Source organism: Panulirus ornatus, chromosome 4, assembly GCF_036320965.1.
Source record: "Panulirus ornatus isolate Po-2019 chromosome 4, ASM3632096v1, whole genome shotgun sequence".
Lineage (NCBI taxonomy): Eukaryota > Metazoa > Arthropoda > Malacostraca > Decapoda > Palinuridae > Panulirus > Panulirus ornatus.
In genome coordinates this window covers 81527651-81549881 of record NC_092227.1, presented here as the reverse complement: position 1 = coordinate 81549881, position 22231 = coordinate 81527651, and the positions used below count along the sequence as shown (strand labels likewise).

The 22231-nt window shown below is 43.4% G+C and overlaps 1 long non-coding RNA gene across 1 annotated transcript in view; it reads right to left on the bottom strand.

Annotated features, from left to right (window-relative positions):
- LOC139745879 (uncharacterized) overlaps positions 1 to 21855 on the bottom strand; it is a 195844-nt gene extending 173989 nt beyond the window's left edge. Inside the window, exon 1 of the long non-coding RNA XR_011712013.1 lies at positions 21770 to 21855. This is a non-coding gene — a long non-coding RNA (uncharacterized lncRNA). The remainder of the gene's footprint in view (positions 1 to 21769) is intronic.
- Positions 21856 to 22231: the final 376 nt, after the last annotated feature.

Below are 22231 nucleotides of genomic sequence, written 5' to 3'. Positions count from 1 at the left end.
CTATTCATTATCTATTTTCTATCGACGCATTTGTAATAAATACAATTTATAATGATTTGTAGTGTGGTAATCATAGTTATTTTCTATCAACGCACATGATAAATACATTTTATAATAATTTGTAGTGTGGTAATCATGATATCGCTAAATGCTTAATAACAAGCCACATAAGCTAAAAGTGGTATCCAGCGATTCCCTTTCTTTAAGCCTTAGATACAATTGATTATAATCGCATTTTCTTCTTTTCATTTGGAAAGGTGTCATTCCTTTTTTCGGTATCGTACGCATAACCTATTGATTATACTCAATAGAATTTTTTTTTTACATCTTACGAGAGATGGTTTATGTTCATTATACACCTGTCATTACATTAAAGAGCATTTTTGAATTGAAATATAATACGTTTAGTTCTTTCACTTGGACTTTAAATATTCTAAGTAACAAATATAAGTTGCTTATAATGGGAGGAGTATTCAAAATCTATACATCCTCTTGAGGCGTTCCTGTATATAATAAGGACGGATGGATAATTAGAATAAACTCATAAACGCAGACGATATCCAATGGAGTTTTGGTCACATAATAATCCACTCCAGTGACTTATGAAATTACGGATCATACAAGACTTTGTTAAAGAGATCTACATAACGCTGGATAAGCTGTGTATATATGGGAAGATAGGTACTTAAATCGATCTGTTATTTAGCCTCTAATGAAATGGACGTAACCGTAAAAAAAAAATGGAATTTTTTTGTCCCGTTTTCTGTTGTGTCAACGAGGGAGTCAGAAGCAGCACTGCTAACCAAGGCAGTGAAATAGTGATTAATATGGAAGGAATCGCCTGACGTACAGATTAATCACATCTGATGATTAACATTTGAGATTATATATCAATTTGTGTAATTATCTTATATTCTTATGATGCATATTCATCTTGGCCCAGGTAATGCATTTCTAAAACCGGGATTTTAATGATTTATTGAGCCTGGAATAATGCTAACCCCAAGACGTTTAAGTGTCTTGTAAAGATGAAAAGAAAAAAAGAAAATGCTCCTCCCACTTGTTCCGGTCATACGTACAGGCCTACGTCAATATAAGGTTATATGGCCAATGAGAAATGGCTTTCGACGAGGTGGAATCATTGCCATCGGATGAAGACGAACTCTCCCACTCCACGCAAGACCCCTGTTTCCCTGCTACTGATTCTAGAGCAGTCACAGAGCAGGAGAGTTCCCACTACAGCACACCCCTTGATACAGTGTGGGTAAATGATTCTCACATTGTAGAGTGTTGTCAAGCGTTTTACCTTCTGATGTCTTTGATAACGATTTTAAAGTCCTGGGGTTATATAATGTATATAATATATATATATATATATATATATATATATATATATATATATATATATATATATATATATATAAACGGGTTTGCTACCTCGCTGAAGCAGGGAGTAGCAATGCTGTTAACTGTGGGGTGGGATAGCACCAAGAATGGATGAAGGCAAGCACGTATGAATATATACATGTGTATATATGTATGTCTGTGTATGCATATGGGTATATGTATATATATGTGCATGCATAGGCTTTTATGTATAAAAATGTGTATATGAGTGGATGGGCCATTCTTCGTCTGTTTCCTGGCGCTGCCTCGCTGACGCGGTAATCGGCGATCAAGTATAATCATATTTACATATATATATATATATATATATATATATATATATATATATATATATATATATATATATATATATATATATATGTAGGGGTACGTACATCTATACTTGGAAATTTGCATAAACACGCACCACTGACTCGAACGTACTAAAACCTCATACTTACGCAGAGAGCCACGCAAGACCCTCTGGTGCGAGCCCTCGCCTGGTGTTGGCGTCCGGAGATGGTCATGAGTCTGGACGGACGCAGACGCCTCCGCCAGCACCGCGGCGTCGCATCACGGACATCATCTTTGCGCCCGTCAAACCCCAGTGTGCCGGATCACAAATCACGGAGGTAATGAAGGGAGCGAATTCACCGCGACGTGTTTCGAGAATCCGGATTAGGATCAGCAACAACCTCCCTGATCATCTGTCGGTGTTGTGGCGGGCGTATAGATCAGGAAGGTGAGGGAGGGAGCGGAGGGTGAGGCTTGTGGGAGGGAGAGGGAGGGAACGTATTAGGTATGCGGGCGGTGCGAGCGGGGTGTAGCATATTCTGGCGCGTACCGTAGGTTTAAGGTGACTTTAAACGACTGATACGGAGTGTGTAACAGAGCAACGCGGAGATACGGCCCGCGTTTATACGTGTCCCGTACGCTGATAATCACGCAGGACCCGTAGGGGGAAGGGCCACGGGCGCCAATTATGGTCTTAACGGGAAGGAGAAGCTAATGAGCACCGGGGAGGAGGAGGAGCAGTAGCAGTAGCAGTAGCAGCAGCAGCAGTCGTCGTCGCGAGCATTCAGATCAGACGGCATATCCCCGTGTAACGCGTCGTTAAACGAGGATTATGCGACCCATCACCGAAGTACACCCGGCCGGTATAAGAGTATGGGTATAGCAGTATATACATCTCTCTCCTCCTCCACACACAGGAGGACACGAGCGGGTCTCGCTCGAATGCTTTAAAAAGCCCAGCGAGAGGAACGTGACGCGTCGTACAAGCGACCCCCGTCTCATCTCCACCTCCTCCCTCTGACCCCCACAAGTACAAGTCTAACAGGACTGCAGACAGCCACGGGTCACAGTCCCGGAGGTGTAAAGCTACGATTACTGCTGTCCCTGTGGCTGCTGAGAGAGAGAGAGAGAGAGAGAGAGAGAGAGAGAGAGAGAGAGAGAGAGAGAGAGAGAGAGAGAGAGAGAGAGAGAGAGAGAGAGAGAGATACACGGAGTTTACACAGATACGTAGACAACACAAAGACCATCAAGGTCCAACCCTTAACACTATTACGTAGAGTTACACAGATACGCAGACCACACAGACCCCGAGGTGCAAGCCTTAACACTATCACATAGAGTTACACAGACATGGAGACCTCACAGACCCAAAGACCAAGCCTTAACACTGCTCGTAAAAATAATTGCAGTCCCATTGAAAACAGTTGAAGAAAAGGACAGCAAAATGAATGGCTCTCTCTCTCCATTTCACACACCACTCCTTCCTCCGGCAACACTAACTTCCATCATTTCATGATCCCAGAGGAGAAGAGTTGCAATTGTGCAACTGACCGTAGAGGAGCGAACGAGAGAGAGAGAGAGAGAGAGAGAGAGAGAGAGAGAGAGAGAGAGAGAGAGAGAGAGAGAGAGAGAGAGAGAGTCTAACCAAAAGAGAAAACGTTGGGTGGGTTTCGTATTCCTAAATTGACAAAGAAAAAAAAAAATCTGACATTGTACCACACAGGAGGCTAGGAGAGAAGTTGGATCACCAAGACAGGATCAAGGAGGGGAGTAGAATCCTTCGACAGAACTAAAAGACAGCGACCAGAGAAAGGTAATATAATACATAGTACCAGAATCAAGAGATCCTAGTTACGGTGTGGGGCTAGCGGCCATGAATTTGTACACTATGGAAGAGAGATGAGCGGGCGATGACTTGATCACAAACTTAGATTCTTCAACCAGTTGGGTGATGTCAACAGTGAATAGTTCCTCCAAAGCTACAAAGCTAAAACAACCAGATCCCAGCGTGTAAATGTTCAAAATGTTGTATGATAATTGAGAGAGTTGTAGAGACATGGGCTCCTTGAGATTAGAACTCCCTCCCTAAGCTGTGCAAATAGATAATTCTACACACACCCACACACACACAACACACACACACACACACACACACACACACACACACACACACATACACACCTAACATAGGCTGGGATGTGTTTGTGTGTGTGTGTGTGTGTGTGTGTGTGTGTGTGTGTGTGTGTGTATACACGAGAGTAAAGACATCGCACATATAGACAGGGGGCAACACGAGTGTAAAACTCTCTCCCCGTAGCACACAAATAGTGATCTCACACGTTATGTTATGGTCACCATGTACATCCTCTCTCTATTTACCCCTTTCTTACCCCTTTAACGCAAGACAGAAAACTCCATACGCAAAGAAATCGTTATTCATGAAAATCACATACTCGCGACCCACTGAAAAAAAAATCGAAGTATTTGAAAGCAATGACGGGAATGAACGGTGAGATGTACAGTGCCCAAAGCTACCAGCCAGCACACATATGGACCCAGCCACTTACTCAACCCCGAACCTTCAGTCTCTATAGATATGGGAACCGATACTCAAATACCAGTACTCAAGGACACACGAAACTCGGGGACATCCACGAGAGCTTTCATTCTTCCCTATGTCACAAGCATTTTCCTCCTCTTTTTCCTCTTCTTTCTACCCAGTCTGAACCCTCCTCTCCCTCCGTCATATAACGGAGGATTGCTGGAAAAGACTCAGAAGGAGACATTGCATGATAAACTTCGGCCCCTCTCAAACCACCACCTTCGGTTCCCCTCTCACACAACCTATCAAAAGGAGCTCAACACACTGGTCCTCTGGATTCTCGCCAACCATCCTTTATTCCTCGTCTGGGAGTTTACTGGGAGGATGCAGCAACAATACTCGCCACCGTCGACTCCTGCCATTATACATCCCTTGTCCCCGAGCTGCTAGTTCAGTACCTAAACAGAATCAAGCTCATCCTAACTCGTGCAGACCACATCAAAAGTAGCCTCACGCCAAACGCTGTTCTGTGGGACACCCTCCATCTCTTCTCATGTTATAGCCCCTCTGGTGTATCATAGTACATGATAACTTGAGAGAGGATGTGAGCAAATGAGCACATTACATCGTCTGTTTCGGGCGCCACCTCACTGGAGTGAGAATCGGCTAACACACATACATATACATACATATATATATATATATATATATATATATATATATATATATATATATATATATATATATATTTATATATCTTTTTCTTTCTTTCAAACTATTCGCCATTTCCCGCATTAGCGAGGTAGCGTTAAGAACAGAGGACTGGGCCTTGAGGGAACACCCTCACCTGGCCCAATTCTCTGTTCCTTCTTTTGGAAAATTAAAAAAGAAAACGAGAGGGGAGGATTTCCAGCCCCCCGCTCCCTCCCCTTTTAGTCGCCTTCTACGACACGCAGGGAATACGTGGGAAGTATTCTTTCTCCCCTATCCCCAGGGATAATATTTATATATATGTTCAATAAAAACAGATTTTGAAACAGGTAAATGAATATTTTCCAAGACTTTAATCAAATATTCTAAGAAATATTCATTTACCTGTTTCAAAGGCTGTTTTTAATGAATTGATAAAATCATATATCAAAGACTGTGTATTTCAATTCAATGGAGAATAGTATGCTCAAAAAATTTTAGTGTGGCAATGGGTAACCCTCTATCACCTGTATTCAGTAATCTTTACATGGAATTCTTTCAAATAAAGTTACTAAAGGATATCTTATCCTCTAATGCAATTTGGTTTAGGTATGTAAATGATGTCCTTTGTGTTTGGCTTACAAATGAAAATTTACACACATTTCTCCCTTTACTTAAGAATTTAGTACCTTCCATCAATCTTACTGCAGAAATTGGAAATAATGGTATGTTACCATTTTTATATTGCATGATCCATAGGGATGGAAACATGTTTAAGTTTAGCATATACAGAAAACCTGCCAATGCATGCTCATATATCCATTATTACTAATCTCAACATGACAGAGTTAAATTATCATCATTCCAGTCTATGTTCCTTAGGGCATTACGTATTTGCAGTCCAGAGTTTATTGAGGATGAGTCTGTGAAGATATGCTCTATTAGATCCAAGTTAAAGTATCCTAGATCTTTTATTGATAAGTCCTTTAGGTTGGCAAAGAAACCATTTTATAGAGTTATACCCAAACCTTCCCTTGACACCAAGAACATTTCAGTTCTCCCTTTTAGCAATAATTTTACTTTACTTCCCATGTTACTTGAATCCTTTAATGTAGATGTTGCTTTCAGCAACAACAATACTGTAAAGAATATCTGAATCAGAAACTCACCAGAAAGTTCTGCAGGATGTATCTATAGAGTACCGTGTAGAAATTGTGATAAGTTTTATGTTGGGCAGACTGGTAAGGATCTTTCCGTTTGACTTAAGCAACAAGAATATAGTATAAGAACAGGATAAGAATCAAATACCTTTTTAATAACGTTAAATATTATGATAATTGTACTGACTGGAGTAATGCCATCTCAGTTATTAACTCTAAAACTCCTGTACCACGAGAAATATCATCGAATCTTCTATTATCAAATAATTGTAACATTAATATTAGTGAAAGTCTAAAGAAATTGGATAGCCTTATTAGTGATAGATTTTGTAAACAGTTTCCATTCTTGTCCATATTATGGGCTTGCATACGCATGTTGCCAAACTTAAACGCATCCGACCTACATTTGGGTAGTCACTTATTTACCAAATGGCGTCCTAGCTACGTCTCTTCGTTGTACATCAAATGACTTCTATTTCTTTCCTGTATCTCCCCTTCTGATGCTATTATTACACGAAAGTGCAACTGGGAACTTATTGTGCTTCATTTCCCCGAGGACTCATATTAATATACATGATCCCGAGCTCAATTGTGCTCCTTTCCAATATATATATATATATATATATATATATATATATATATATATATATATATATATATATATATATATATATATATATATGTATGTGTGTGTGTGTGTGTGTGTGTGTGTGTGTGTGTGTGTGTGTGTGTGTGTGTGTGTGTAGCTTTCGTACATAAAATAATTTTCTAACAATTACTTCAGGTTAATTTGGTTATTGGTCACCAACTGACGGTATCTGGAGGACGCACTTAAGTAATGTGCAGATTCCTGGTAATAATCGCCTGTAAGATACAGTCGGTTGATTTACATGCACCAGCAGAGAGCTTACGAGAACAGCTCTGGGCAAAAGTCGGTCAGCTTGCGTGGAAAATATGTGCCCATGTCAACCAGTCATGTTACTGCAAATACCAAGGGAATGTAGCTGCATTCACTGGCTGCCTAGGGTGCTTAATGCAACGTGTTATCGTCAAGAAGGATTCGATGCCCTTGTGCTCTGATGATGTTCCTTATCTTTTTGCGTAGGAGTCTCCAGCCGGGGACAGAAGTACGCATCAAGGCCGGGCCGTAATGGAAATACAAAGAGGTCAATGAGAAGGGGAAAATAAAGGAAGAGACGTGGAAAAGTATTTACGGATTTTTGGGGAAGTAAAAAACTTGCCTTTTAAACTATTCCACTTCACAGTTATTGGGAAAGGCGTGAGAGTTCCAAAGCTTCGAGGTGTAGGGGAAGAGAAAGTTATCAAAATGGCCCACCCTTGAATTGCCAAAGGCCGCACAGTAATCAAGTGACACAGCAGCTTGCAGAGTATTGCGTGGTCTAGCTAGTGGTGTGGGTACACAGGCAGCTTGCTTTCGGGAGCAAAACCCAAAGTAATACCTACAGCATAGGGTAAGTGAACCAACATTACAGCGTAGGGCAAGGGGGTAAAATTCTGAAGTCATCCTGGGACAGTTTAAAAGTCGGATCGCTCTCGACTCGACTCTGTCAAGTAAGGATACAGAGCTAGAGCCACCCCAAATATGAGAGCATTTCTCCATACCAGGACGAACCAATCCTTCGTATAAACGGAGCAACTGTTCGGAAACAAAAGAAATTTCGACATCTAAACAGAACTCCCAGTGTCTTAGAGGCCGACTAAGCTATCTGCTCTGGTCTGGATTTTGACGTCTCATTAGCGTACATCGGACGCTCATCACTGAAACGTGCAATTCTTTCACTAATTCTCTCTCTCTCTCTCTCTCTCTCTCTCTCTCTCTCTCTCTCTCTCTCTCTCTCTCTCTCTCTCTCATCCACCTCCTGGGTCAAGGGAGGATAAAAAAACACTGACAAGGTCAGCATAACGACAGAGGAGATACAGAAGGAGGAATAATCTCTTAGTTAATTTCGGAAAATAAACTACAAAGGAGGAAAAAGAACCTGGAGCAAAGGTCTTGAAAGACGACCCAAGTTACCTCTGACATCCAAGCAACTGTACTACAATGGAAATGTTATCTAGGAAATACCAGGGGCCATTTCTAGGTGCTGGTGAAATGGAAATATACTCTAGGAAATACCAAGGGCCATTTCTAGGTGCTGGTGAAATGGACATATACTCTAGGAAATACATCAGATCCTCTCTCGGTGCTGTGAAATGGAAATATACGCTAGAAAATACCATGGACCATCTCTAGGCGCTCGCGAGTACGTAATGAGAGAGAGAGAGAGAGAGAGAGAGAGAGAGAGAGAGAGAGAGAGAGAGAGAGAGAGAGAGAGAGAGAGAGAGAGAGATCATCTGCCCCTCATCGCTGACACACTCCGGGGGAGCGGCGCGGTGCACGGAGGAGGATTGAGGGACGATTTGACTCAGGTGGTGCTCTCCTCCTCCTCCTCCTTTGATGAGACCGTGTGCCCCGACTGCATCATCCTCGTCACCTCACCCTTATCTGACTGGTCACGCTAATGGACGTGAGTTGTCATGCCTTGACCGATTGATGAATCAGGGAGAAATGTCTTGAGTATGGTCGCAAGTGGGACGATGTCCCCTGTGGATAAGAAGCATTCACACACACACACACACACACACACACACACACACACACACACACACATATATATATATATATATATATATATATATATATATATATATATATATATATATATATATATACTTTTTATTTTATTTATTTATCATACTTGACCGCTGTCTCCCACGTCAGCGAGGTAGCGCAAGGAAACAGACGAAGAATGGCCCAACCACCCACATAAACATATATATATGTACATAAACGCCCTTATTCATGCATATACATTTCAACGTATACATACATATACATGCGTAGACATATACATATATACACATGTACATATTAGTACCTGCAACCTTCATCCATTTCTGTCGCCACCCCGCCACACATGAAACAGGATCTCCCCTCCAGCGAAGTAGTGTCAGGAAAAGACAAAAAAGGTCACATTCGTTCACACTCAGTCTCTAGCTGTCATGTGTAATGCACCGAAACCACAGCTCCCTTTCCATATCCAGGCCCCACAAACCTTTCCTTGGTTTACCCCCAGACGCTTCACATGCCCTGGTTCAATCCATTGACAGCACGTCGACCCTGGTATACCACATCGTTCCAATTCACTCTATTCCATGCACGCATTTCAACCTCCTGTATTTTCAGGCCCCGATCGCTCATAATCTTTTTCTCTCCATCCTTCCACCTCCAATTTGGTCTCCCGCTTCTCTTTTTTCCCTCCACCTCTGACACACATATCCTCCCTGTCAATATATATATATATATAGATCATATCATATGCTTGATCGTAGTTTCCAGCGTTATCGAGGTAGCGCTAGAAACAGTCGAAGAAAGAGAGCATGCGATCAGTTCTATTTTCTAGTGGTTTCCCCCGGCCGCTTACATACCCTGGTTCAGTACATGAAGAGCACGTCTTTCCCTGTATACCATATCGCTCCAATTCACTATCTCGCGCAAGCCTTTCACTCTCTCGCAAGTTCAGGCTTCGATCGCTATAAGAAATAACTTTTCCACTTCATCCTTCACTCTCCAATTCGGTCTTCCCCTGCTTCTTGTTCCCTCCACTTCTGACACACACATACACTCTGTCACTTCTCACCGCTAATTTTCTTTACATGTCCAAAGCACTTCATCATACCTTCTCCAGCTCTCTCAGTCACACGCTTTCCATTACTACGCATCTCTTTTACTCTTTTACTATTCACTCGATCAAACCACCTCACACCACACATTAACCTTGACCATTTCTTTTCCATTATATCCGCCCTCTTCTGCATATCCCCCACCTATATCCTATGTCTGGGATCCATTCAGTACTGATGGGGCTATTGTACCTTCGCCCTCAACGATCACGACTTCTCTCGCCACATATTCTCCAGTGCACCCGAAACCTTCGTCCCCTCACCTACCTTATGACTCGCTTCCACTTCCATGGTTTCCATCTGCTGCCATGTCCACTCCCAGATATCTAATACACTTCACTTTCATCAAATTTTCTCCATTTTAACTCACATGCAAACGGACCTGTCCCTTTACCCTGGTCTTATTTACATTAATTCTCAACTTCCTCCTCTCATACACTCATCCAAGCTCTGTCAACAACTTCTATAAATTCTCACTTGAATCTGTCGCCAGTGCTGCGTCATCAGCAAACAACAGGTGACTTATATCCCAGACCCCTTCATCCCCTACAGACTACATACACGCCCCACTCTCCAGAGTTCTTGCAGTCACCCCTCTCACAATCCCCATCCATAAACATATCAAACAGCTATGGTGACACCACACACCCCTGGTGCACATCAACCTTCACTTGGAACCATTCACTCTCCTCTCTTCCTACTCGTAAACACGACTTATACCTTTGTTGAAAAAAAAAGTAGGAGAAGCAATAACAATAACAGCAACATGAACAAGATTAGCAGCAGCAACAACAGCAACAGGAGAAACAGTAACAACACTAAAAAGAACAGTGACAAGAACAACATCGGTAGAAACAAAAACAACAGCTACATTAGTGGAAACAACAGCAACAATAACAAAAACAATACCGGCAACAGCGCTAGAAACAACTATAACAACAACAACAACAACGATATCAGGGGAAACAGAAACAACAGCAAGAACAACAGCAGAAGAAGCAGCAAAAACAAATACAACCTCAGTAGAAACAGCAACAAAAACAATAGTAGTAACAACAGCAGCAGCAACAACAGAATGAGGAGTAACAATAACAATAGAAACAGCAAAAAAAAGAAGAAAAACAATAGAAACTGCAACAACAATAATAATGACAAGAACAGCAAAAACAACACCAGGAGGAAAAAATCAACTACAAAAACAGCAGGAAAAACAGCAACGGTGACAAGAACAGCAAAAAAGAACAAAAAAAATGCACTATAAAAACAACAACAGTAACAAAAGCAGCCACAAAAACAACAGTAGCAACACCAGAAGCAAGAGCAGCAGGCAGAACAATAGCAGAAACAGCAACGGAAGCGAACAGAAAACAGTAGCAGACGTGGGCAGCAGACGTGGGCAGCAGAATCACATTCTCCTCGTCATGGTTGGCAACAGCAGAAACTACAGCTACAGCAGTAACAGACAGAATAATAGCAGGGGATGTAACAGCTGTAACAGCAGCAGCAAAAACAACAGCTACAGTAGCAGCAAAAACAACAGCTACAGCAGCAGCAAAAACAACAGCTACAGCAGCAGCAAAAACAACAGCTACAGTAGCAGCAAAAACAACAGCTACAGCAGCAGCAAAAACAACAGCTACAGCAGCAGCAAAAACAACAGCTACACTAGCAGCAAAAACAACAGCTACAGCAGCAGCAAAAACAACAGCTACACTAGCAGCAAAAACAACAGCTACAGCAGCAGCAAAAACAACAGCTACACTAGCAGCAAAAACAACAGCTACAGCAGCAGCAAAAACAACAGCTACACTAGCAGCAAAAACAACAGCTACAGTAGCAGCAAAAACAACAGCTACAGTAGCAGCAAAAATAACAGCTACAGTAGCAGCAAAAACAACAGCTACAGTAGCAGCAAAAACAACAGCTACAGTAGCAGCAAACACAACAGCTACAGTAGCAGCAAAAACAACAGCTACAGCAGCAGCAAAAACAACAGCTACAGTAGCAGCAAAAACAACAGCTACAGCAGCAGCAAAAACAACAGCTACAGCAGCAGCAAAAACAACAGCTACAGTAGCAGCAAAAACAACAGCTACAGCAGCAGCAAAAACAACAGCTACAGCAGTAGCAAAAACAACAGCTACAGCAGCAGCAAAAACAACAGCTACAGCAGCAGTAAAAGCAACAGCTACAGCAGCAGCAAAAGAACAGCTACTGTAGCAGCAAAAACAACAGCTACAGCAGCAGCAAAAACAACAGCTACACTAGCAGCAAAAACAACAGCTACACTCGCAGCAAAAACAGCAGCTACAGTAGCATCAAAAACAACAGCTACAGTAGCAGCAAAAACAACAGCTACACTAGCAGCAAAAACAACAGCTACAGCAGCAGCAAAAACAACAGCTATAGTAGCAGCACAAACAACAGCTACAGTAGCAGCAAAAACAACAGCTACAGTAGCAGCAAAAATAACAGCTACAGCAGCATCAAAAACAACAGCTACAATAGCAGCAAAAACAACAGCTACAGCAGCAGCAAAAACAACAGCTACAGTAGCAGCAAAAACAACAGCTACAGCAGCAGCAAAAACAACAGCTACAGTAGCAGTAAAAGCAACAGCTACAGCAGCAGCAAAAAACAGCTACTGTAGAAACAAAAACAACAGCTACAGTAGAAGCAAAAACAACAGCTACAGTAGCAGCAAAAACAACAGCTACACTAGCAGCAAAAACAACAGCCACAGTAGCAGCAAAAAAACAAAGAAACAAATAGCAGCAGCAGACACAACAGAGGCAGTAACAGCAAAAACATTAGAGCAGCAGAAATTACAGCTGTAACAATAACAACAACAACAACAACAGGAAGAACAAAAACACAGCAATAACAGCAGAAAGACAGGCAGCAAGAACAAAAAAAAAAAACAACAACACCACTGCAAAAGGAAGAACAACCGAAACAAACACACCGGCATCGACGGCAGCAAGAAAAACAAAAACAACAACAACAACAACAACAATAGCAACAATAACAACAACAGCAGCAGCAGCAGCAGGGTTGCAACCGGCAGATGACCGTCCCAGGCCATCATTCACCACTGCTCATTCACATTCACAATTTGTCCTCAGGATCAGTTTCATTATCTGCGTTCATATCTCCAACCTACAACCCCCTCACTCCTCCTCCTCCTCCACAACCCCCTCACTCACTCCTCCTCCTCCACAACCCCCTCACTCCCTCCTCCTCCTCCACAACCCCCTCACTCCCTCCTCCTCCACAACCCCCTCACTCACTCCTCCTCCTCCACAACCCCCTCACTCACTCCCTCCTCCTCCACAACCCCCTCACTCACTCCTCCTCCTCCACAACCCCCTCACTCCTCCTCCTCCTCCACAACCCCCTCACTCCTCCTCCTCCTCCACAACCCCCTCACTCACTCCCTCCTCCACAACCCCCTCACTCACTCCTCCTCCTCTACAACCCCCTCACTCACTCCCTCCTCCACAACCCCCTCACTCACTCCTCCTCCTCCACAACCCCCTCACTCCCTCCTCCTCCTACACAACCCCCTCACTCCCTCCTCCTCCTCCACAACCCCCTCACTCCCTCCTCCTCCACAACCCCCTCACTCACTCCTCCTCCTCCACAACCCTCCCTAACCCACCTCAACCCCTCTACCCACTTCCCTTCCCCACCCCCCTCTAACAAGCCACCCTACCCTACCCTACCCTCCGCCCCAGCGTTGCCAACACACACACACACTGAGCTCGCTGCCGGGACCCACAGAGACGAAGGGAACACTGCAACCACATCAAGTGTCCTGGTAGTAACCACATCAAGTGTCCTGGTAGTACCTTGTAACCACATCAAGTGTCCTGGTAGTACCTAGTAACCACATCAAGTGTCTTGGTAATACCTAGTAACCACATCAAGTGTCTTGGTAATACCTAGTAACCACATCAAGTGTCCTGGTAGTACCTAGTAACCACATCAAGTGTCTTGGTAATACCTAACCACATCAAGTGTCCTGGTAGTACCTAGTAACCACATCAAGTGTCCTGGTAATACCTAGTAACCACATCAAGTGTCCTGGTAATACCTAGTAACCACATCAAGTGTCCTGGTAATACCTAGTAACCACATCAGGTGTCCTGGTAGTACCTAGTAACCACATCAAGTGTCTTGGTAGTACCTAGCAACCACATCAAGTGTCTTGGTAGTACCTAGTAACCACATCAAGTGTCCTGGTAGTACCTAGTAACCACATCAAGTGTCCTGGTAGTACCTAGTAACCACATCAAGTGTCCTGGTAATACCTAGTAACCACATCAAGTATCCTGGTAATACCTAGTAACCACATCAAGTGTCCTGGTAGTACCTAGTAACCACATCAAGTGTCCTGGTAGTAGCTAGTAACCACATCAAGTGTCCTGGTAGTACCTAGTAACCACATCAAGTGTCCTGGTAGTACCTAGTAACCACATCAAGTGTCCTGGTAGTACCTAGTAACCACATCAAGTGTCTTGGTAGTACCTAGCAACCACATCAAGTGTCCTGGTAGTACCTAGTAACCACATCAAGTGTCCTGGTAATACCTAGTAACCACATCAAGTGTCCTGGTAGTACCTAGTAACCACATCAAGTGTCTTGGTAATACCTAACCACATCAAGTGTCCTGGTAGTACCTAGTAACCACATCAAGTGTCCTGGTAATACCTAGTAACCACATCAAGTGTCCTGGTAATACCTAGTAACCACATCAGGTGTCCTGGTAGTACCTAGTAACCACATCAAGTGTCTTGGTAGTACCTAGCAACCACATCAAGTGTCCTGGTAGTACCTAGTAACCACATCAAGTGTCCTGGTAGTACCTAGTAACCACATCAAGTGTCCTGGTAGTACCTAGTAACCACATCAAGTGTCTTGGTAATACCTAACCACATCAAGTGTCCTGGTAGTACCTAGTAACCACATCAAGTGTCCTGGTAATACCTAGTAACCACATCAGGTGTCCTGGTAGTACCTAGTAACCACATCAAGTGTCTTGGTAATACCTAACCACATCAGGTGTCCTGGTAGTACCTAGTAACCACATCAAGTGTCTTGGTAATACCTAGTAACCACATCAAGTGTCTTGGTAGTACCTAGTAACCACATCAAGTGTCCTGGTAGTACCTAGTAACCACATCAAGTGTCTTGGTAATACCTAGTAACCACATCAAGTGTCCTGGTAATACCTAGTAACCACATCAAGTGTCCTGGTAGTAGCTAGTAACCACATCAAGTGTCCTGGTAATACCTAGTAACCACATCAAGTGTCTTGGTAGTACCTAGTAACCACATCAAGTGTCTTGGTAGTACCTAGCAACCACATCAAGTGTCCTGGTAGTACCTAGTAACCACATCAAGTGTCTTGGTAGTACCTAGCAACCACATCAAGTGTCCTGGTAGTACCTAGTAACCACATCAAGTGTCCTGGTAGTACCTAGTAACCACATCAAGTGTCCTGGTAGTACCTAGTAACCACATCAAGTGTCTTGGTAGTACCTAGCAACCACATCAAGTGTCCTGGTAGTACCTAGTAACCACATCAAGTGTCCTGGTAATACCTAGTAACCACATCAAGTGTCCTGGTAATACCTAGTAACCACATCAAGTGTCCTGGTAGTACCTAGTAACCACATCAAGTGTCTTGGTAATACCTAGTAACCACATCAAGTGTCCTGGTAGTACCTAGTAACCACATCAAGTGTCCTGGTAGTACCTAGTAACCACATCAAGTGTCCTGGTAATACCTAGTAACCACATCAAGTGTCCTGGTAATACCTAGTAACCACATCAAGTGTCCTGGTAGTACCTAGTAACCACACCAAGTGTCCTGGTAATACCTAGTAACCACATCAAGTGTCCTGGTAGTACCTAGTAACCACATCAAGTGTCTTGGTAATACCTAGTAACCACATCAAGTGTCCTGGTAGTACCTAGTAACCACATCAAGTGTCCTGGTAGTAACCACATCAAGTGTCCTGGTAGTACCTAGTAACCACATCAAGTGTCTTGGTAATACCTAGTAACCACATCAAGTGTCCTGGTAGTACCTAGTAACCACATCAAGTGTCCTGGTAGTACCTAGTAACCACATCAAGTGTCCTGGTAGTAACTAGTTTGGCGACTTCCCCATCTGACAGAAGAAATGAAAAAAAAAAAAGTGTAAAAAAAAAAAACACTACTTTATGGGACTTGTGATTTACACTCCAGTTTTTTACGATTTACTTTCAAAATACTACAGAATCAACGAACCGTTTCCTTCCTGGTAGGATCAAACATACATATATCATCCATTCATTACCCAAGGACTCCTTTCAGGTAGGATCCTGGTATTACCAGAGCAACCTACTATTTTTTTCCCCCCCTCATGTCTCCTGCAGCTCCAAGGCTGCACTACTTCCAGTAGCAGGGGAATGAAGGATTCCTTTAGAGAGATAGAGAAGTCCTTGGACGAGACTATCCTCTCGTTTCGTCTCGTGTGTGGTGTGTGTGTGTGTGTGTGTGGTGTGTGTGTGTGTGTGTGTGTGTGTGTGTGTGTGTGTGTGTGTGTGTGGTGTGTGTGTGGTGTGTGTATGTGGTGTGTGTGTGTGTGTGTGTGTGTGTGTGTGTGTGTGTGTGTGTGTGTGTGTGTGTGTGTGTGTGTGTGGTGTGTGGTGTGCGTGTGTGTGTGGTGTGTGGTGTGTGTGTGTGTGTGTGTGTGGTGTGTGTGTGTGTGTGTGTGATGTGTGTTTGGTGTGTGTGTGTGTGTGTGTGTGTTTGGTGTGTGAGTGTGTGTGTGTGTGTGTGGTGTGTGTGTGTGTGTATGCTGCTAGCCACAAGGACAACGAAATCCACAGATCTGGTCCATTTTCGTAACAATTCACATCTTTCAGTTTCACGAAGTGAAAGTGGTAACTCAATGACACTTCCGAACCACGACACCCACACTCCCTTGTAGAGGTCATTGTAGACTCACGTGTAAAGTGATGATGTGAGATCCTATCTACCTTACTACTTGTCTACTTCTACTTTCATGTTAGCTGAGACGGTACGGGCATTCATGTGTATATGTGTGTATGTGGGTGGACGAGCCATTCTTCGTCTGTTTCCTGGCGCTACCTCGCTAACGCGGGAAACCGCGATCAAGTATGATAGAGAAATAATAGAAGTAACAGAGAAGGGGGCCAACTGAGGATCCTCTAAGGTTCAATCCTTTTGTTCTTAACGCTACCTCGCTAATGCGGGAAATGGCGAATATGTATGAAAAGAAAGAAAGAATATATATATATATATATATATATATATATATATATAGGTGAGGATATTCCCTCAAAGGCCCAGTCCTCTGTTCTTAACGCTACTTCGCTAAGGCAGGAAATGGCGAATAGTATGGTATGGAATATATATACATATATATATATATATATATATATATATATATATACCATACCCTGAGCAAGGCACCCATTCTATCGACCAAACACCCTAAGGGTAGATGAACTGAACAGCTGAGTTGACTGTGGACCGACTACCGTAACCAGGATTCGAACCTGTGCGCTCGACTCTGGGCGGCCCGTGAATGCGTCACGGTCATGAACGCTAACCGCTACACCACGGAGGTCCATCACGCAGACTCACGTGTGGGTGAACAACAGATCCTGCACCTACTTGTGTACCACAGGATGATGTAACTTCTCGTGGGGTGTACGTCTCTTCATTCTCTCTCTCTCTCTCTCTCTCTCTCTCTCTCTCTCTCTCTCTCTCTCTCTCTCTCTCTCTCTCTCTCTCTCTCGGCCAAGACGAACTCAAAGAGACCAAATGATTCAGACTTCGCTTCGAAGTCCGGGCAACTGAACCTCCTTTTCCTAGATTTGTTCCGAAGACTTAATTTTTTTTCTTTTTTAGAGAGATGGGTAATCAATCATGGTTCAGGGGAAACTCGAACCACACGTAAAAGCCTGAACGATGCGTCATAGCGGGAATGCCCAGTGTGATGGTATGGAAAGAGAAGCCAATATATAGTGAGGGACGAGACCCTCTACGAGTCCCATCCGATGTCTCGTTCCTGCCTGTACCACCATACGGTGTTGGGCGAGGTATGGTAGGACGCTCTGTATGACCACCGACTGCTGGTCAGTCTGCTTCTATAGACTCTTCGAAGAGTTCTAGTATTGCCAAGGGACCTTTCTAAAGGCTCCTAAGGCCCAAGGCTACGCTACATCCAGTAGCAAGGAAACGTAGATTCCCTTGGAGTGAGACGCGTATTGACGAAACTGTACTCCTAGTAATACGTCCTCGCCAAAGGTGATTTTTTTTTTCACCCGCGATGTAACCTCAAGCAGGCAGAATCCGGTAACACACACACACACACACCCACACACACACACACACACACACACCTCATCACTGAGCCGGTGTGTCCAAGAATGTGCACAGTAGCATAACCATATACGCTCGCCTCATGCACATGTATATTCGAGGACAGACGTGCAAATGGCCGTCCGTTCTTGGTGGCCTCCCTCGTCTGCAGGTGCGAGTGGAGGAAGCCAGGGGAGGACCCCATCGCCCGCAATATCTATCCCCTCCATCCCTCCCTCTTCCCATTTGCATACATCCCCGTATTTGTACGAGATGCCTTTGACAAACATGCCTCGCTAAGTACCCCCTGCCTTTTCTGCCACTCTGATGAGAATGGCAGCCAAGGGTTCCCCGACCCCACCATCTTGCATGACCCGGAGGCAGGCAGCGACGGAAGACGTGTTGACAGTGTCGAGACTGTGAGAGAACTCTGTGAATACGAGGACTCGACCCATTTGGTTCTTCGGAGATTCGTCCGCCTTGGCACACCGATCGCGCGCGGGTTCTTCAACTCAATCCAGTACTTCGCCTCTCAGATCTGATACATAGGAACGTACTATCCCAACCTGGTGAGTAATATAGAGATCAATGTCTCAAGTTTTAGTCTGAAAATATCTATTGTCGGGATATACAAAAATAGAGTGAAATGAGAGAGTATAAATGAAGGATCTGTTCAAAACGAAAACTTTTCCCCTTTGAGAAGGACCTTTGAGACGTGCGAGTGTAAACAGAGTTCTGAAGGTGATTTTTACGTCGAAATGTATACTTATATCACCCTTTTGCACCTAAGCTATGATACTGAAGCTTATTGCTGTGTTTCTCAGGGTCAGGCGAGGGACAAGAAGCCTTAAGGATATTAGTATTCATAGAATATAAGGTCATTCAAGAACCTGACGTTTGTGGAATGAAATGACCGGGTAGTGTCCGTCACACCTGCTGCCAAACGCAGACCATCGCCCCTGGAAAGACACTTCCAGGTATTTCCCAGAAGGTCACTTCCAGGTATTTCCCAGAAGGTCACTTCCAGGTATTTCCCAGAAAGTCACTTCCAGGTATTTCCCAGAAAGTCACTTCCATGTATTTCCCAGGAAAGTCACTTCCAGGTATTTCCTAAGACAGACACTTTCAGGTATTTCCCACGAAAGACACTTCTAGGTATTTCTCGGGAAAGACAATTCCAGGTATTTCCCAGAAGGTCACTTCCAGGTATTTCCCAGAAAGTCACTTCCAGGTATTTCCCAGAAAGTCACTTCCATGTATTTCCCAGGAAAGTCACTTCCAGGTATTTCCTAGACAGACACTTCAGGTATTTCCCACGAAAGACACTTCAGGTATTTCCCGGAAAGTCACTTCCAGGTATTTCCCAGAAAGTCACTTCCAGGTATTTCCCAGAAAGTCACTTCCAGGTATTTCCCAGAAAGTCACTTCCAGGTATTTCCCAGAAGGTCACTTCCAGGTATTTCCCAGAAAGTCACTTCCAGGTATTTCCCAGAAGGTCACTTCCATGTATTTCCCAGGAAAGTCACTTCCAGGTATTTCCTAAGACAGACACTTTCAGGTATTTCCCACGAAAGACACTTCTAGGTATTTCTCGGGAAAGACAATTCCAGGTATTTCCCAGGAAAGTCACTTCCAGGTATTTCCCAGGAAAGTCACTTCCAGGTATTTCCCAGAAGGTCACTTCCAGGTATTTCCCAGAGGGTCACTTCCAGGTATTTCCCAGAAAGTCACTTCCAGGTATTTCCCAGAAAGGTCACTTCCAGGTATTTCCTAGACAGGTCACTTCAGGTATTTCCCACGAAAGACACTTCTAGGTATTTCTCGGGAAAGACAATTCTAGGTATTTCCCAGGAAAGTCACTTCCAGGTATTTCCCAGGAAAGACACTTCCAGGTATTTCCCAGAAGGTCACTTCCAGGTATTTCCCAGAAGGTCACTTCCAGGTATTTCCCAGAAGGTCACTTCCAGGTATTTCCCAGAAGGTCACTTCCAGGTATTTCCCAGGAAAGTCACTTCCAGATATTTCCTAAGACCGACACTTTCAGGTATTTCCCACCAAAGACACTTCTAGGTTTTCTCGGGAAAGACAATTCCAGGTACTTCCCAGGAAAGTCACTTCCAGATATCTCCCAAGAAAGGCAATTCCAGGTATTTCCCAGAAACGACACTTCCAGGTATTTCCCAAAGGTCACTTCCAGGTATTTCCCAGGAAAGTCACTTCCAGGTATTTCCCAAAACAGACACTTCCAGATATTTCCCCAATGAAAACACTTCCAGGTATTCCCCAGGAAAGACAATTCCAGGTATTTCCCAGAAACGAGACTTCCAGATATTTCCCCAATAAAGACACTTCCAGGCAATGAAGAGGAGTCACACGATACTTCAGTCTACTCATCTTGCAACTGCTGTGCTCATTATAATTCTCTCACTATCTTTCTCTGTACTGTATGTCCACAGACGAGACTGGCGTACTTACGCGAGACAGAAGCCTGGTACGCATAGGCGGGCGTACGATACAGTCGCGTGGACTCTACAAGGAAATGTTCCCTTCCATGTTACAGGCACGAATATATATATATATATATATATATATATATATATATATATATATATATATATATATATATATATATATATATATATCCTTGGGGATAGGGGAGAAAGTGTACTGCCACGTATTCCCTGCGTGTCGTAGAAGGCGACTAAAAGGCTGGAAATCCTCCCCTCTCGTTTTTACTTTTCCAAGAGAAGGAACAGAGTAGGGGGCCATATATATATATATATATATATATATATATATATATATATATATATATATATATATATATATATATATATATATATATATGAAAAAGGAGAGAATAAACGATAGGAGTGACGACGAGAGACTTGAAGATGGACAAGACAAAAGACATCAGCAGCTGTCCATCCACAATGTGGGATCACCGATTCGACACCTTTCTCTCGATACTCCCGCACATACCATCAACACCCACCATAAGGGGATCCAGCTTCACAAAAGTCAGGCAAACACACAACCAATCCCCCGCGGCGCCGTTCGTCCTATATTTTCAAAAAGTCGGGTGCGCCCACGGCTGCGCGAACCCAGGCGAATCATAACCACAGATGCCACAAACTTTGAAAACGAATTCTGATTCCGATCGGTCAATCAGCTTTCCTTTCCCTAGCTCAGACGGAACCCCCACACGATACAAGAATAAGCGCATGATGGTCGTCAAGCATAAAGATCAACCATATTGATCATTTATACAACGTGCTGAGTTATTGGCGAGGAGGATACGACTGTTCAAAACCACACAAAAGTACCACTCACTTCTCCAGGGAGATGATAAAGATAATCAAGATAATAGAGATAATCAAACATATACTTAAAAACAACTATGGCGGATGGCTATGCTTACTTACCTGCCGAAAGCAAGTTTGAATTGTAAATTCTAGAACATGAATTCAGAATGGAGACAGGCGACAAGTGCTTACATCTAGACATGAAAATACTACAAAATAAAAGCAACATTCGACAACGTAACATTAATGTAGAATACGTTACTCACGATAGACGCAGGTGATCCATCGTCCCTTTGCTAGGTCGGGGTCCTTCCATCTGGTCACTAGAGAGCCATATGGGGCCACAACACTGAAACGAATGTGAGCTTGTCATAAATGGGTAACGGGGACGATTTGGGCAGCATATCTTAATCAATGCTATTACTCCTAAAGCTAGTACTATTACTACTACTTCTAATGATGATAATGATAATGATTAAAGGAAGGCAGATGTAGCGTGTTTGGGTCAAGGTGGTATGCGAAGTGAAAGAGTCAAGGATAGTGGTTTGCTGAAGAAAGAAAAGGTGGGGAAAGTCATGCGTAAGATGAAACGTGGCAAGGCGGCTGGAATGAATGGTAATGAAGTTCAATTACTTGAGAAAGGGGGTGAATGTGTTGTTGAGTGGTTAGTTAGGATTTTCAGTGTATGTACGGATCATGGCGAGGTATTTGAGGACTGGCGAAATGCA